The 18443-nt window shown below is 46.1% G+C and overlaps 1 protein-coding gene across 5 annotated transcripts in view; it reads right to left on the bottom strand.

Moving 5' to 3' along the window:
- Positions 1-18443, bottom strand: part of LOC138811552 (signal-induced proliferation-associated 1-like protein 3) — a 159468-nt gene that overhangs the window by 66118 nt on the left and 74907 nt on the right. For 2 of the 5 annotated variants that reach the window (XM_069999315.1, XM_069999316.1), the window contains exon 2: positions 17753-17820. The exons of the other annotated variants lie outside the window; for them this stretch is intronic. The gene's annotated coding sequence lies outside the window, so the exon portion shown is untranslated. The remainder of the gene's footprint in view (positions 1-17752; positions 17821-18443) is intronic. 5 annotated transcript variants of the gene reach the window in all.

Here is an 18443-nt window from a genome sequence, read left to right as displayed (position 1 = left end):
TCATTGTGTGGGGGAAACACTGGGTCTCACAGGAGATATGGAAACCCAGGCAAAGGTTAAATATTTAGAAGGTCTCTTGCTGGGTTTGCTGCTGAGGCCACTAAGTCTCCTATGTGGAAGATGGTGTCCTGTCAGTACGAAGTCTGACTTGCAAACTAATCCCAGCTAATTGCCATTGAAGCCTGCTAAGATCACATCTGCTGAGCCTGGAGATTAAATCAATATTTGACAGTCCTGATTAAACAGACCAGGGAATCCTTGTAAAAGAACATCTGCGAAAGCCCTGTTCTCTCCATTCTGCTCTTGGGGGGCCCGGCAGGGGCATCTTGATTCTGCATGTCCTCATGTTAGGCTTGCTTTGGGGTGAGGGGACAGCAATTGGAGCCCCCAGGAGTGCCATGGCCAGGAATACTCCCTGTGGTAGAGCAGAATGGGCAAGTTGTCACACAGATGGGCCTTGTCTCCTGGGTGGCACTTAGCCACAAGTCATCATCTCTCTTCCTAACCTACCCCAGTCAGTTTGCTTTTTTGTGTGTGTACACATGTTGGTACTGGAGCTTGAATGCAAAACCTGGGTACTGTCCCTCAGCTCTTTTGTTCAAGGCTAGCACTCTACTGCTGAGCTACAACTCCACTTCCAGCTTTTTGGTGGCTAGAGATTAGTCTTACAAACTTTGCTGCCTAGGCTGGCTTTGAACTGTGACCCTCAGTTCTTATCCTCTTGACTAGCTTGGAGGCACTCAGCTATGATATAATTTTTTTTTTCAAATATTTTCCATTCATGGTAGCTAGAAGCCATTGATATAGAGCCTGGGGATAACAGGCTATGTTTACATTTTATATACCTCTATATGTATGCTATATTTCACAGTAAGAAAAAAATGGTTTGGTTTCTTTGAGACAGGGTGTCCCTGTTTCTACTGGGATTACAGGCTTGTGCCACGATACACAGTTTACAATAATGAGGTTTTAACAAGTCTTTTGTATTGAAGCCTGGTGTGAGAGCACACACCTATAATCCTGGGGTTCAGGGGGTGGAGGCAGGAGGATCACATTCCAGTTCTAGGCCTGCTGGGGCAAAGTTAGAGAAACGCAGTCTCAAAAACAAAAGAACTGGGAGTGTGGCTAGTGATAGAGCATTTGCGTACCAAGTGTGAGGCCCTGGTTTCGATCCCCAGTAAAAAACAAAGACAAAAAGTAGGAAAAAAGTCTTTTGCATGACCAGTTAAAAAAAAAGAGATTATACTCATATACACATTTTAAACACTAAGTTGTTTGATCACTTTGAGGATAAATTAGCTTTGTGAGTTTGCATTTGTACAATACAAGCACACACATGAGCTGTCAACACACACACACACACACACACACACACACACACACACACACACACACACACACACTTATGTGTGCATGCTTGCAGGACTACCCAGGTCCTCTAGCTCTTCAGGCCTTAGATGACATTCTCCCCTATACCAAGTTTCTCTCCCACAACTGTCAGGGCCATGTCTCCTGTCTGAACTCAAACCTGGGCCTGAGGGAGATGGTGTACTTCCTTCAGGACGAGGCAAGGGTTGGGCTGCATCCACAGAGGTAGTCTTAGGACAGTTGGGGACAGAGAGGCAGTTGGAAACTGAAAGAAGTTTCTGCCTTCCTTCCATAATGAAGAGACAGGTGGGTACCAGGGCTGGAGAATAGGGAGGCACATATACTCCAGCCTAGTTTCTGCAGCTGTGCCACAGAAGGTTCTAGAAGAGCTGTAGTTCTGACCCATGACAGGGTGCAGAGCCTTTCTCAGGCCTGCAGGTCTGGAGGGAAGGTGTCGAGGGCCACTACCATTCCATTTGTACAACATGGTAATCCAGGGTCCCACCCTGGGACTACACAGCACCCAGGAAAGGGACAGGGTAAGGCAGAAGGAGACAGGCTGGCAGGCCCAGAGAACCCTCAGAGGCCAGGAGCTGGCTTCCCTGGAGTGTGGACCAGCCCAGGACATAGGAAATGGGCTTCTCTCCCAGGACAATACACTTTGAAAAAAATGCTCCCAGTTGGTGAACCTTCCTAGAGGCAATTTGGCAACAGTTTTCAAAAATGTTCTAACTCTCTGAACAAGTAATGCTACTTCTGGGAACTGATCCTGAAGAAAAAAATTAACAGTGTTAGTTATAAAGCCGAAGAAAAACGAAAACAAAACAAAACAAAAAAATAATAGCAGCAACCCACATGACAGGAAGGGAAATAACTGCACACTCTAGGATGGTAAACACGCACACGTGCATTTTACTCTCTCCCAGAGTGAGAAAAGACAGACTTGAAAATTTGGTGTTGGGATGACCAATGAGTTTTGAAAATGGGTTGTTCTTAATACCTTCACATACCCACATCAGCTCTGGCTAGATCCATGTCCAATAAAGGCAAGTGAAAATGGACTAGAAGTGGGAAAAGAGGCCTCTGATAAAGCTATGACTTTCCTAGTAAAAAGAAGACACTCAGCGGACACATCTCTTCCTTCCTGCATGTACCTGGAAAGTCAATGCTGTCTCAGGAGGTATGGCATCCATCTTATTAGCATGAGGCTGGAAGCACATGGCGAGGAAGCAAAGTGAGGTGTTCAGGGGTCAGGAAGGGGTCCATTCCCTCTCAGGGGCCGTTCGGTTTTCTAGCTGAGAGTCTGCAGGGGAAAGGTTCTTGGTAAATGAGGCACCACAACTCCACGTGGCTTCTGCTGAGGTATGATACCTGGAGCCACAGCAACTATCTTGAAGAAAGGCCAAGATGACCTCAAGCAGGAAGCACAGATGGGACCCTGACACGTTGAGCTAAGGAAAATCCTAGAATGGCCTTCTTTCTTAGTTAAATAAGCCAGTGGAAGCTGATTTTTTAAAAAAAAATAATAATCAGAATGGAGAACAGGCATTAAATGAGCTTTGATTTTACCCAAAGTATACTAGAAATAGCTGTTCTGAGGGCTGGGAACATCCAGGTTTGTCTGCTGCTGTCACTCAGCAGGAGCATGGCAGGCACTCAGCTAGTGTTTGGTGGTGACCCTAGTAGACACATGACCTAGAGACTATATACCAAGTCCTTCAGAGCACTGGCGCTGGGCCGGGTGGGGTCTGAGGTCCCAGAACTGGAGTGACACTTCCAGGCCACTGTGAGTCAGGGTGTTTCACCTCTATGAACCTTAGTTTCCTCATCTGTGAGTTATCACCTCCAGGATTACAGAGGAAGTCAGACAATCACACTTGTGGATGCTAAGCTCCCCATGAAACTAGGGCCACATGTTAGGTAGCCTCTGTTTCTTTGTCACATGAAGACTGTTATCTGTCTTATATGAAGTCTCATACAAACTCATGTTCAGTCATTTAGTTTGCGTCACCTTTACTTTTCTTCTTGTTTTTTTTTTTTTTGGGGGGGGGTCCGGTCGTGGGGCCTGAACTCTGGGCCTGGGCGCTGTCCCTCAGCTCTTCAGCTCAAGGCTAGCGCTCTACCACTTGAGCCACAGCGCCACTTCCGGCTTTTTTCTTTTTGCTTATGTGGTGCTTAGGAATCGAACCCAGGGCCTCAGGCATGCAAGGCAAGCGCTCTACCACTGGGCCACCTTCCCAGCCCAATCACCTTTTCTTTACTTCATGACTTAAATTGGTTATATGGAAGGATTTCAGTGTTACCTTTCCATGCTATTTTGGTTTTTGAGACAAGGTCTTGCTAGATAGCCTAGACTGACTTTGATCTCACTATGTAACCTTGGCTGGCCTCACATTTGTGTTCCTCCTTCCCTCTGCTTCCAAGTGCCTGGATTATAAGCGTATGCCACTGCATTCAACTAATGTTCATTCTTCTCTTTGACTCAGTTCAGAGCACAGATTCCAAACTCAGGCTGCTGGGAGTTGAACCCTAGCATTGTTATATAACCTTGAACAAGTCACATTAGCTCCCTGTGGCTCAAGTTGCTCACTGGTAAAATGGGACCTACACTGAATTTTTCTGAGGAGACCGAATTGAATCTTCAGCACTGAGGGGTGGAGGGGGAGAGGGAGGGAAATGGAGAGGGGAGGTAAGAAGGAGAGGGGGAGAGAAATAGAGAAAGGAGGAAGAGGAGAAGGAGGAGGAAAGAGGGAGGAGGGAGGAGGAAGGGAAAAGGAGGGGTGAGGATAAGAGAGGAATAAGGGGAGGAGCCTCCCTAGGGACAAGTGAGGAGACATACTATTTTTGCTTTTTTAAATAAACTGCCAGCCAAATAGGCTTTGGCAGTCAGACTCTACTTGCCTCTTGTTTTGTGGTCAAGTGAGGGTGGAGGAGGCAGGAGGCAGAAACTAGACATAAGTCATTGTACTTCTTCAAAAGAAAACCGCACTTCTTTGTTCTCAAATGCCAGAAAATCTGTTAGGCCTGACATAATTTGTTAACTTAGTTAAACTCTGGTTGGAGTCCCAGCTTGGAGGCCTCGCTTCACTGTGGGGACATTTGGTTGTCTCCTCAATTTTTTTTTTTTTTTTTTTGTCGGTTGTGGGGCCTGAACTCGGCCTGCACGCTGTCCCTCAGCTCTTCAGCTCAAGGCCAGCATTCTACCACTTGAGCTACAGCGCCACTTCCGGCTTTTCCTGTTTATGTGGTGTTGAGGAATCAAACCCAGGGCATGCAAGGCAAGCACTCTACCACTGAGCCACCTTCCCAGCCCCTTTCCTCTTATTGCTTTCCTCTTCCCCAGCTCTAGGAAAATGGATTGCAATTGGTAAAAGTTAATAGTAGGGGATGGTGGTGGTGGTGGTGGTGGTGGTGGTGGTGGTGGTGGTGGCATTCCTCCAGTGATCTGATTGGTTAGTGGTGGACATATGATGTAGGACCAACATGATGGTGGGACCAATTGTTGCCTGAAAGGAAGATTTATAACCCCAAGGGGGCTTTATTCATTTTTCTTATTTCCTAAGAGCAAGTGGCCCCGGATGTTAATAGAAGCCATTTTGGGACCAAGAGGCATAAGCAGAGTCCTTAGGAGGAAGTTAAAGCTGAGAATTTGAGTCCCTGAAAGACCTGTGGAGCTTCAGGTCTTACCCTGGACTTCTAGACATATTCAGTGTCTTTACAATTTCGCTGGATGGTGCAGTCATTTTCTTTCTTTCTTTTTTTTAATTGTGAAGGGAGATCTCTGCCAGTAGGAGATAAGCATCAGAGGCAGCTACAGAAAGGGCCAGCTAATCCTTGTGTGTTTAGAACTTTCAAACTGCCTGTCCCCTCACTCTCCAGAGGCCACAAGCACAGTCCTCTTCATATGAAGCCTTGGGAAACCCTGCTGAAGCCAGGTTCCTATGTTCTGTGTTCCCTGATAATGGCAGGGGGAGAATCCCCAGCTGAAGTAGCTAAAGATGAGAGACAGGACCAGAAAGCTCTGGCTGGCTCTCCTGCAGCGGCTTTGTTCCTGAATCAAAGGTTGCCAAGTCTGGATTTGGGCCACTGCTGAGAGCCTGAGATGGCCTATGGCCCAAGGACCTCAGAGCAGGGACCTCCCGGGCTGCAGTGTGTAGCGCTGCTGTCAGAAGGAAGGGCAAGAGAACCAGGGGAAGACAAAGGAATGTGCTCTCCAGGGTCAGCCTACCCTGTCCAATCATCACTCTACCCACAGAGTTCTGCACCCCTGGACAAGTGATTACAATGGGAATGACTGCTCCACAAATCCATATAGTCATAGAACTGTGGCATTAACGCAAGAAGCGCTTAAACACAGAGCCTACTAGGTGCAGGTTCCAATGCAGCTATTGTATTATTATTTGATGGTTTGGAACTAATTCAAGCAGAGAACCACAAAAATAAAATAGTAACAATAATAACTATAACAACAACAACAACGATAATAAAAATGCAAAGTTTGGTGAGGTCCCTCCTCAGCCTGAAACCCTTCTGTGGTTGGCCTCATGGTCAATTCTAATCTCCTGCTCGTGACCTTCAAGGCCCTAGGCACTGTCCTGTCCATCTCCTGGATCTCCTGATCTGCATCCTCCCCACTCCTTTTCTCTCTCAGTCTCACTGGCAACTCCCTGCCCCCTGCCACCCAACTAGGAAAGCTATACTGTCAGTGTAATGTTTTGAAACAAGATGTTGCTACTTTACCCAAGATGGATTCAAACTGTTGATCCTCCTGCCTCAGACTCCTGAGTGCTGGAACTAAAGACATGCTATCCTATGCACAGCAAGTATTATACTGGCAATTTCTCTTCAAATGAGACTATAATAAGGAGAGATACCATATATACCTTTTACCTAGTTTGGGGAAGGGTAAAATTATATTATTACTCTAGTGTAACATCATAACTAAGATATTGACAGTGATACATTCTGGTTTTACTTAGATTTTTCTACTCTCATCTGTGTGTGTACTCTTTTCTATACATATTCATCAGATATATTCACCACAATCAAGGTAAGAATGCGGGCTGGAGATTAGGCTCAATGACCAAGTACTTGCCTAGCATAATTGAGGCCCAGAGTTCTATTCCCAACACTGCAAAAAGAAGATAAGAAAGGAGACAGGAAAACCGGGGAGGGGAGGGGAAAGAAGACAAATATGGAGCTGGGGATGAAGTTAAGTGGTAGAAAGCTTACCTGGTATACATAAGGCCATAGGGTCCATTCCCAGTACCACAAAGTAAATAAGAACAGGTCCTTTACTGCAAAGAGCCCTTGTGTTGCTGTTTGTAACTACCTACCTCCTTGCAATTCCTGATTCTAACCACAGACAACCAGCAATCTGTAATCCATTTCTGTAATTTTGCCACTTAGAAAATGTTACATAAGTGAAATCATGGTGTACATAGCTATTTCAGATTGGCTTTTCGAACTCAGCACCATCTCCTAGTGGTTCACCAGAACTGCTGAGTCGTCTTTTTTTTTTTTTTTTTTTTTTTTTTTTGCAGTACTGAATTCTGAACTTAGGGCTTGAGTACTGTCCCTTGGCTTTTGCAATCAAGGCTAGAGTTCTTCTATTTGAGCCACAGCTCCGCTTTTGGCTTTTTGCTGGTTAATTGCTCCTTGGACTGGCTCTGAACCAAGATTCTCAGATCTCAGCCTCTTGAGGAGCTAGGAATACAGATATGAACCTCTGGAACCAGGCTGGAACTGCTGTCTTGATACTAGGCTCCCTTTCAGAGCAGCACCAAGGACCACCACGGCACGATCCTTTAACATTCTGCCTCCTGTAGCAAGTATATCTGGGCTGTTTCTAGTTTGGGTCAGGAAGAAAGCTGTTGTTATGCATCTGTGCAACTTTTTGTGTGACTCTAAGTATTATTTCTCTGGGACAAATGCCCAAGAATACACTGGTAGAGTCAGAGAACAGGTGTAGTGGGTTTTTTGGTCCAAGACTATTACTGGATATTTTCACTCTGAGTGATGCTCTACCAACTGAGCCACATCTCCAATCCCACAAATTCAGTTTTTAAGGCAGTACTCATGTGCTTTTCAGTGTTGGCCACACTACTGTTTTTTTGTTTTGTTTTGTTTTTTTGGTCAGTTGTGGGGCTTGAACTCTGGGCCTGGGCGCTGTTCTTCAGCTCTTCAGCTCAAGGCTAGCACCACTTCTGGTTTTCTGAGTGGATTATTGGAGTTAAGAGTCTTATCGACTTTCCTGACTGAGCTGGCTTTGAACCACAATCCTTAGATCTCAGCCTCCTGAGTAGCTAGGATTACAGGTATGAGCCACCTACGCCCAGCTGGTCACACTACTTTACACTCCCATGGGCAGTGTCTGAAAGCCCCGTGATCCTGACAATTTTGCTTCATTTATTTGACAAAGATTGAGTAAGCAACTGCTATGTGCCAGCCACTGTTCCAGAACTAGAGATATAATGATCAAGGCAGAATTCATATTACCCAGTAGGAGCTCATGGGCTAAAGAATGTGGCTTAGTTCTGGTAAGTGGTATGGCGACAATGAACAGAGTGAGGTGACAAGAAGGGGCTGCACGGTGAGGAGACATAGCAGAGTAAATATGGAGCAAGACAAGATGGGCTTGAATCCTGGCCCCATCTCTTCTACCTGTCTGGCTCAGGAAGGGACCTGACTTGTCTGTGCTTTATCTTTGTTTCTCCCAGTGGGTCAGTAGGAGGTGAAGTGAGTGAGTGCCCATAACATACTGGTGGCAAGGGCATAGTCTGGATGGGACCTACCTGTTCAAGGAGCACTGCCAGAGCATCTCAGCCACCTAGGGCTGCTATGAGGGTTTCCCCAAGATGCATGTGACACAGGGGAGTGATCTGAAGGGAACGCCCTTCTCTAGAGCCCGAGCCCATCTGCTCTAAGAGTGGGAAGCTACGGGCCCAACAGAAGGAGGAGTAGAAAGGCCTCCACTTAACTAGCAGCATGCAGTACAGCCACTTGAGGTCTCTGAGCTTCTTTATAATTTGGGACCCCAACACCAGTCCCAGGCTAGAGTCATGTGTGCCACTGTAGAGGGATAGAGACACAGGACTTTCCCAAATTCTGGGTCCACTAAGGAGCCATTTCTTGCTCAGTGCCCAGAAGACAAATGTATCCTGGAAACTCCCTACCCAGGACCTGGCCCACAAAAGAGAACTGAGAGAATCAACTTGTATGGTATCTTATTTTAAAAAAAGGGGGGGGGGCTGGGAAGTTGGCTCAGTGGTAGAGAGCTTGCCTTGCATGCCTAAGGCCCTGGGTTCGATTCCTCAGCACCACATAAGCAAAAAGAAAAAAGCCAGAAGTGGCTCTGTGGCTCAAGTGGTAGAGTGCTAGCCTTGAGCTGAAGAGCTGAGGGACAGCGCTCAGGCCCAGAGTTCAGGCCCCACGACCGGACCCCCCCAAAAAAGGGGGGGAGGACTAAAAGGGGGACTGGGGAAGGAGGGTTGGCAGGTTGGGGTCTTGGAAGAAATACGGCCATCTTTGTGGGGAGCAAGTTGAGATCCCGTCTCTGGGTCATGAATCACTGGCGAGGCAGATCTGTTGTGACCTCTTTTCCTCAGCCTTACAGAGACCTAGGTGGATTAGCAAGCTGTTTCCTCTTCCCAGGATTGATGAGCCTAGAACCAGGGCACTTTCTCCTTGACAGAAACCTCCTTTCAACCCCACAGGCAAGCAGCCAGATGACACCACAAAGGCGCCCCATGGGGGCAAGGCCAGAGTCTCTGACCCTGAACCTGGCTTGGAACCCTCAGGACAGGACAGACTGTCCTAGGGGAGGAAGGGCACCTGGATATCAAGGATCGAAAGTGCACACAGGAGTTTATAATGAAACCAGGTCACTTCTTTCCCTCTAACCCTTCTGTGGCTCCCAGGGTTATGGGAGGAAAGTCTAAATCTCCCTCCAGGCCCCAGTGGCCACCCTTGCAGCCCTGCCACCCTTTCCCTTCCCTCATACTGCTTGGGGCACACTGGCCTATATAACATACCCAGCATCTTCTCACCTCAGGGCCTTTACATAGGCGATCCTCACCACCATAAACACCCAGCCCACCCCTGTGTGAGTTTCTGTTCACCCTTAAATCTAGGCTTACAGGCTGTTTCTTTAGAAACACTTCCTCAGACCCTTCTGTCCCCACCCCACTCCTGGCTCTCTCAAGGCATGCTGTACTTCTTCATGGCTTTATCACCTCAGGTAAATGAGTGATTATTTGGTATCTATTGCCTGCTCTAGATGGTGAGGGCCTTGAAGTCAGAATAATGGGCATGCTAGCTAGCACTGCTTCTGTCAGTGGTTATTTACATGGCACTTGTAATTACTCATATTCTTTCTCCTGTACTCAACTATGAGCTCCAGGATGGTGAGGATCCCCTTTGTATTACCAGAGGGCTAAGAAGGCCTGACATAGGATAAGTAGGTACCGAATAAATACCACACCAGTCTATTGTGGCCATGATACTGCTACTTACTGAATACCTAGGAGCCTCTTATATTCCCTGTCCCCTTGTAGCTAATGCAGAGCCAAGTGACTAGCTCTGAGTTCGAGTGGAGATGAAGGTGCTGCTTCTGGGCCTTAGGGTCTGAGCCTGGCCCTGAGACCCCACACTCTTTTTTGCCTGGTGTGTTGTATCCAGTAACGGGGGGGCCCACTGTAGAGATCAAGACAGGGAGCCTTGTCAGCCAGGGCCCTGATGTTCAGTCAAGTTCCACCACACTTGACCTGACTAGTGTGGCAAGTGCAAAATGGACATTTGTGGTACTTGTCCTGTGGGATTTCAGGGTTAATTTGTTAGTGCTGTGGAATCTTGCCTGTCACTGTCATGCTGTGAAGGATAAAGATGACTGGAGGCAGAGACCTGGTGATCAGACTGGAGCCAGGAGCAAGCCTCCAGCTGCCAGGTGAACTGCAGCAAAAGGGAGACAGCCCAGTAGCCCCTTGGGAAGTGCCACGCTCACTTCCCGATGGTGCGGATGAAAGGACCCAGAGTCTCTGATGCCTTCAAACAGCAACCGCTTCTGTGTGGCAGAGTCATAAAACATGACTCCATAGGGATCATGGCCAAGTTCCAGTCCCTGGGGACAGGGGAGGCGGCTGTTCAGAAGCCAATGACACCCTGGAAAGCCCTGTTAGCTGGAGGACGCTGAACCAGCAAGGATGCATGAAGGACCTGGGCTAATGCATGCTGACAACCCTCCTTCGGAATCACCCACTGGGGCTCTGCCCTCCCGCTCTCTCCCAGAGAATAAATCACACTGTCAGGTCTAATGTGGGACTTGGCTGATGGGCTGAGCAGAGCATCCATGCGTTCTGGCCACAGAGGTCAAGGGCAGCCCTCACTTTCAAGGCCAGTGCTGAAAGGCCTGGGGAACGACACGAGAAATGGGACTAGAAGGCCAACAGCTGTAGGCTTCATATATGTGCCAAAGAAACTCCTGTTGTTGATCTCCCCCCCCCCCCCCCCCCGGGAAAAAAAAAATTCCTGGCCCAGGACTCACTGTAAAAGTCAGGTTCCCAGGACATAGTCCTGCTTGTGCTGACCACACTAGCTCAGGCCTGGTCATAGATGAGCATGTTTACATTTGTGGGGTGTCACAAGGGTAGCACCTTTCAGAATGGGGATTAAGCGGTCTTACCTCTTACCTCAGCAAAGACTAATGAACAGAAGTTGCCACCAAGATTACTGTCATTATTATCATTGTCATCTGTAGCAGCACCACCACCAAGTGACTACTTTGAGCTAAGTACTGTGCCAATCCCTTAAAATTCAACAGCACTTTTTTTTTTCCTGGTATGTGGTATTAGGGATTGAATTTAGGGTATCAGCACTCTCTAACCCTGCAGGTACTCTTTGACGAACCATACTTCCAACCATACTTCCAGGCCTTTCACGCACTGGTTAATTTTCAGACAGTGTTTCACTTCCTGCCTTGGCACACTGCTAGACCCACAATCCTATTTTTTTTTTTTTTTTGCTTCCTGCTATAGAAGTTACATAATACCATGCTCTGTTTCTCTCAGTTGAGATGGAATTTCATCAGTTTCTGGAACAGGCTGGCTTGTGATCCTCCTGATCTCAGCCTCCCACATCACTAGGATGACAGGAGTGCCCCACCATGCCCAAGATAGGGGCTGAGAAGGGGTCTTGTAAACTTTTCTCTTGGGCTTTCTTCAAATGACAATCCTTCTAATCTTAGTCTCCCAAAGTAGCTAGGATTACAAGTATGAGCCACCAGCACCCAGCTTCATAAGCACACTTTAATCTTAGATACAACCTCTGGAGAAAACAGATGCTCCCAGGGTTAACTAGTGGGTGGTTCAGTTGCAACAGGAACACAAGTTGGCTGGACTCTGGAGCTGGTCCTCCTGTTAACCCACTTTTGACTTCATTTCCTTTGAGAAGCTGATCTGGAAGTCTCAAGTCAAGACTAGGTGTTAAGTTGGCTTCCCACTGTCTTGTGATTTCTCCTTAGGACTTTGGCACTCTGGTCATTTATCTACACAACTGCCAAAATTTTGAATGCCCTGGGAAACTTATGTCCAGCACAAGGCCAGAAATGAGGCCAGGCAAGTACTCTTCCACTGGAAAATGGAGGCCAAGATAAGTTTCTTGGGCTGTTTGTAAGCCCCTGAGTGACTACCAGGAAGAAGATGTGTCTTGCAGTGTTCACCTGGCCTGGCTTAGGAGCAGTGGGAAGGAGTTATACACAGGCAGAAGTGATTCAAAGAAAACATTTTAATGATCACAACCTTCCCAAAGTAAGACATACTGCCTTGTTTCTCTCTTGTTGGAAGAATTTAAACCAAGGCCAGATGTGAGAGGCTTGGGAGCATCCCTGGACCTTCTACTAGACAACACAGTAGTGGCTAAGAGTGAAGGCTCTGAAGTTCCTAACCAGCTCCTCTGCTCTGTAAGCAGCTTCATCACTCTGTGCCTCAGTTTCCACATTACTGTGGGGGGGGGTTGCAGCAGTGACATCACAGGGTGGCCATAAGGCCTGAGTGAGATCATGCGCGTAGAATGCTGACAGCAGGGCCTGGCACAGAGTCAGCACCCATTATTGTCAATTACTACTGCTTTTCTTCCCCCGTGAAGCCAGACACTGTTGGCTGCCTCACCCATCTGACACGCTCCATTCCCTTTCACTCTGGCCTCCTCTGCTTGAAAGGCTGAGCAGTTCAATGAAATTTCCTGGCTTCTTTTGGGAAAAGGAGGCTATATAAAACATTTCAGGCCAATTCCCCTTTAAATTTAAGTATACATGTATGGATATGTGCACATATATGGATATGTGTATCTGTATGTGTGTTTTCTTTTGAAGGGCAGTACTGGGGTTTGAACTCCAGGGGCTTGCATTTGGTTTTGGGGTTTTGTTTTTTTTTGGGTCCGGTCATGGGGCCTGAACTCTGGGCCTGAGTGCTGTCCCTCAGCTCTTCAGCTCAAGGCTAGCACTCTACCACTTGAGCCACAGCACCACTTCAGGCTTTTTAAAATTTTTTCTGCTTATGTGGTGCTGAGGAATCGAACCCAGGGCCTCATGCATGCAAGGCAAGTGCTCTACCACTGAGCCACCTTCCCAGCCCGGGCCTTGCATTTGGTAAGCAAGCATGCTACCACTTCAGCAACACTCCCAGAACTTTCTACTTCAGTTTATTTAAAAGATAGATATTCTTGCTTTTGCCTGGGCTATCCTCAGATGGTGATCCTCCTACTTCTGCCTCCCAAGTAATTTGGAATACAGGAGTCCACCCACCATGACCAATCTGTAAATACAGGTGTTGGCGGGTAGGGGAAGGGAGGCTGGTACTGGGGCTTGAAATCAGGGCCTGAGTGCTGTCCCTGAGCTTCTTTGTGCTCAATGCTAGTGAGGGCTCTACCACATGAGCAACAGCACTACTTCAGCTCTTTTGAGTAGTTTATTGGAGATAAGAGTCTCATGAGGACTTTTCTGCCCCAACTGATTTCTAACCATGATCCTCAGATCTCAGCCTCTTGAGTAGCTAGGATTACAGGCCTAAGCCACTGGAGCCCGGCTTCTAAGTATATATTTTTAGAGAGATGCCTATGCCTTAAAAGCATGAGGCCCTAGGTTCAATTCCTCAGCACCACATAAGCAGAAAAAGCTGGAAGTGGCACTGTGGCTCAAGTGGTAGAGTGCTAGCCTTGAGCTGAAGAGCTGAGTAACAGCACCCAGGCCCAGAGTTCACAGACCCATGACTGACCAAAAAAAAAAAAGAAGGAAGGAAGGAAGGAAGGAAGGAAGGAAGGGAGAAAGGATGGAAGAAAGGAAGGAAGAAAGATAGAAAGAAAGAAAGCGCTACAAAGATAACTAAATAAACACAATGAAAGCAAAATTCCCATACCAGTGACCAGTACTCATTCATGTACAACTTAAAATTACCTGATGTAGAAGAATTTGGGCTCAATGTATTACTGAAAATGTCTTATCTTTCTTTTCTATTGGGGGGAAAATATCCTAAGATCTGATAGTGCCCTTCATTTCCACAGGGTAACAATGAGATGAGAGGGCCGGTGGGGGTGGGGTGGAGGAGGAGCTCTAGAAAGAGGACACATTATCCTGTTTGCCACAATTGTAACAATCACTGTTCAGAAATGAGGTGATCTGTCTGTGATCTCCCAGTTTTCCATTTAAAGAATTAGGCTAAGTATAATCTTCCTTTCCCCTCTATACCCTTCAGCAGAAAGGCCTTATCTGACCACCTTATCTAAAATTTTCCTGGTGACTCCAGCTCTCTTCCTTTCTCCCTTTATTCCTCCCTCCCCAACTTCTGGGACAAGATTTCACATAATATGGCCTAGGTTGGCCTTGAACTGCATTCTAGATCTGTAAGTCAGAGACCTGAAGCCCTATCCCTTCCCTGCTTTCTTGATCTCTATTAACTTCTACAGTATTCACCTTCATCACACTTATCCCGCATTTACTTCTGTCTCACCTGACAGTAGAACACTAGATCTTTCTGGCAAAGGGTTTGCCTGTTCTTGCTCATTCCTGAATTCCTAGCTGGGATCCTAACACAAGTGCACATACATATAATTATGGAGTTAAAAAAAAGGAAAGAAATGAATGTGGGACCTTCTTCCAGTTCTCTCAGACCTTGGTTATCAAGGGGAAAATATCAGTCTTTCTGCAGTATGAGAGGCAATACTAGGAATTCACTGAGAATCTGGGACCTTTTACCACATTAAAAAAAGAATTGTGAGATTAAAGCCTATCTATAAATCCATACAATATAAATTAATAACTGATATGAAATGAGGGTAAAGGGACACATTTTCCCTAGATGAATTCCAGTTAATAAGCACAGAAGGAATGAGGGATATACAAAATTCACCATTAGGAAGATTGCTCAGTAATAATTATAGTAGGTAAGATTCATCCACACATGGGTGCTAACATTATTTGCTAAAAGGTATATTTTTTTTGTGCTGGTCTTGGGGGCAGGATCTAGGTGCTTGTCTCAAGGCTTTTGTGCTCAAGGCAAACGCTCTACCACTTGGAGCCATAGCGCCATTTCTAGCTTTTTGGTAGTTAATTGGAGATAAGAGTCTCACAAATTTTCCTGCCTGGGTGGGCTTTGAACTTCAATCATCAGATTTGAGACTCCTGAGTAGGGAAAATTACAGCTGTGAACCACCAACGCTCAGCTGCTAGAAGTTTGAGGAGAGGCAGAATATTAGCAGAGTCTCAAAGTATCTTCCCCAAGATATTCATTAGTTACAAAACAAAAAGTAATTCAGCAGTAAGACAGTAGGCAGAGAAACCATCTTAACTAAGTGACCCAGATGATCATCACCAATAAATTCACACAGGCACACCGATGCTGGAGGAAGGATCCTGTGGTATTCTTCCAAATAACCAACAACTTCAGAGTGTCAAGAAAAAAATCATCACAAACTCGATTTTAGACATTGTAACAGCCCTCTTCCAAAGAGTCAAGGTCACCATGAAAGACAAAGAAAGACTGAGGAATTGTTACAGTTGGAAGAGATTAACTTGACAACTATGTATACAAAGTATATGAAGTAATGTAGGATCCAGGAGAGGATCTCGGAATAGAAAAGGGATATCAGGAGAAAAACTGGTAAAATCTAATGAAAATTTGTCATTTGGTTAATAATGAACCACATTATTAATTTCCTGGTTTCCACCATCATGCTACAGGGGGGTACAGAATGGTAACATGGGAGGAAATTGGATAGAGGACAACTATAGAAACAATTTTATAACCCTAAAGCTACTTAAAAACAGCATTAATAACTAAGTGGGCTAAAAAGACATCTTTTGATGAAAACCTGGTGTGTGTGTGTGGCGGGGGTGGAAGGGGTGGGGGTGGGGGGAGGGCCATGAGCAAAGCTCTGTCAGTAATATAAGACCTGGTAAATAGCCCAGAGAGGTTCCAACTGATTCTGCTCAGATCCCATAGCTTAGCTGACTGATGTCTGAGATTCAGCCCGTACTACTACTCCCTGAGTGCAGACTCTGAGTGCCAGAATTTTCTGCCTTTTACAGTTAGGGACTCTTGGTTCTTCAGGAACCAGACAACACTCATACCCCAGGCACCCTTCCAACAAAGTTTGGCATACTCATTTGCAACTATCTCCCTGCAAAACTTTAAGGATACACATCCTGAAATCAAGTTCACTCACTTCTGGAGGCTAAGTAAGCGGGGAAATGGTAAGTTCCAGGTCAGCCTAAACTTTGCAGCAAGATCTTGTCTTAAAACAAACCAACCCAAACTGGGCACCAGTGGTTTATTCCTATCTATAATTCTAACTACTCAGTATTTGACAATCTCAGTTCCAAGTCAGAGGGGCAGCAAAGTCTATGAGACTCTTATCTCCAATTAATCTCCAAAAAAGCTGAAAGTGGAGCTATAACTCAAATAGTAGAGTGGAAAAAGCCAAGAGTGCCCCAAGTTCAAGCCCCAGTACCAGCACAAACAAAAACCAAAACCTTACTTCACTGTCTAAAATCCATCTTATACTACAAAAAGAGGGTGACATCCACCAGACCAAAAATCCTATGTATAAAAACTATTCAAAACCTATGTTTTGAATATTTATAGCTTAGAGGATAGGTATGCACTACTATGCCCAGGTATTGATTGAGATGGGTCTTTGCAAAGATCTCAATTTCTTTCTCTCTCTCTGCCTCTGTCTCTGTGTCTCTCTTTCTCTCTCTCTCCATTTCTTTCTTTCTTTTCTTTCCCTTTTTTTTGTGTTTTTTGTTTGTTTGTTTTGTTTTTGGCCTCAAACCTGTTCTCCTGATCTCTACCTCCTGATTAGTTGGGATTACAGACAGGAGCCACCATTCTTAGCCCTACACTACATATTTAACCTACAATGAAAGCAGCACATTCACACAGTATATATGGGGGGGGGGGTTACTGTTCTGCATCCTGATTATAGTAGTAGTTTCACAACTGAACAGCTTTGTTTAAACTCAAGTAATGGTGGGGCCATCAGTGAAGTTTGCTGAATGCAAATTTTTAAACAAAACTTTAACACAATTTTGATTTTTGTTAAAAAAAATACAAAATCAGGGCTGGGAAGGTGGCTCAGTGCTAGAGTGCTTGCCTTGCATGCACAAGGCCCTGGGTTTGATTCCTCAGCACCACATAAGCAGAAAAAAAAAAAGCCAGAAGTGGCACTGTGGCTCAAGTGGTAGAGCACTAGCCTTGAGCTGAAGAGCTTAGGGATAGTGCCCAGGCCCTGAGTTCTGGCCCCATGACTGGCAAAAGGAAGGAAGGAAGGAAGGAAGGGAGGGAGGGAGGGAGGAAGGGAGGGAGGGAGGGAAAGAAAAGAAAGAAAGAGAAAGAAAGAAAGAGAAAGAAAGAAAGAAAGAAAGAAAGAAAGAAAGAAAGAAAGAAAGAAAGAAAGAAAGAAAGGAAGAAAGGAAGGAAGAAAGGAAGGAAGGAAAAGAAAATCAACACACTGATGTACACTTAGGCACAAGGATTTCCAAGACATAGCTCACTTGATGGGGAGGCACACTCCAGAAGCATGCATAGTACACAGTTGCTCTTTTTCTTACACAGCAGACTAGGATAAAAGGCAGACATGTACATGAAAAGCAATGTCCTGAATGGGAAAATGGTGGGCAGGAAGCCACTCAATGACTGATACTCTTTACCTCGGGGAGCAGGGGGGGGGAAGGGGGGAGGGGGAAATGTGAGGCTTGTGGATGGTTGGAGGGACAGTGAAGGACACTTTTATTTTCCCTTTGACACTCTTCTGTGTAATTCAAAGAAAAGTAATAAAGACATATCTGTGTATTGGCTGTAAAACTGAAGCAAAGAAACAGCCACACAGTACTTACCCTTGGAATGTTCTGGACACTAGTGTGTCTTGAGGGTCCCAGCAGAGCTCATGTCAAAGGCCAGGCATCTGGGCAGAGGGGGCGGGGGGGGGGGGAAAGAGGTCATGTCTATGGTCAACTGGAGCCTTCCCTATATAATGTCTACACCACAAACACTGGTGTATTCATCCCCTTGAAAAACATTGCACACCTGCTGTGTGCCAGGCACTGAGAACAGACCAGTGTCCAAGGCAGTCACTGTCCTCAGGGAGTGGATCTCCTAGTGGTGAGGAAGACAATGAGCAAATATACCATACCATCAGGAGTGGTGAGTGCCTTGATGGAAACTAAGAGGAAGAGATGGTGAGGGGGCTCCTGCTTCACAGTGTGCTACCACAAACTCTACGGATACCTTGGAAAGAGCCTTCTGGACTGCAGCAAGGCCAGTACAGAGGCCCTGGGGCAGGAACATGGAAGGGACACTTCAGGAGCAGCCAACAGGCCAGATGGACTGCTGTGAGGTGAGTAAGGGGTGGGTGATGGGGGCAGGAAGGTACAGGACAGATGGGGCATCCTTTCAGAGACATTTTCTTCACATAGAGGAATGTAAGCAAATGAATGACAGAGATAGGGCACTTGTACTGACTTGTAATTTTATCTTATGAATTCACAATTATTTAGTACGGTTGCTTCTAGTTGAATGGATTATTTC

This window comes from Dipodomys merriami, unplaced genomic scaffold, assembly GCF_024711535.1.
Source record: "Dipodomys merriami isolate MVZ:Mamm:240054 unplaced genomic scaffold, mDipMer1.0.p SCAF_534, whole genome shotgun sequence".
In the NCBI taxonomy this organism is placed as follows: Eukaryota; Metazoa; Chordata; class Mammalia; order Rodentia; family Heteromyidae; genus Dipodomys; species Dipodomys merriami.
The sequence above is the reverse complement of the archived record's forward strand: the minus strand, read 5'-3'. Positions and strand labels throughout refer to the sequence as shown.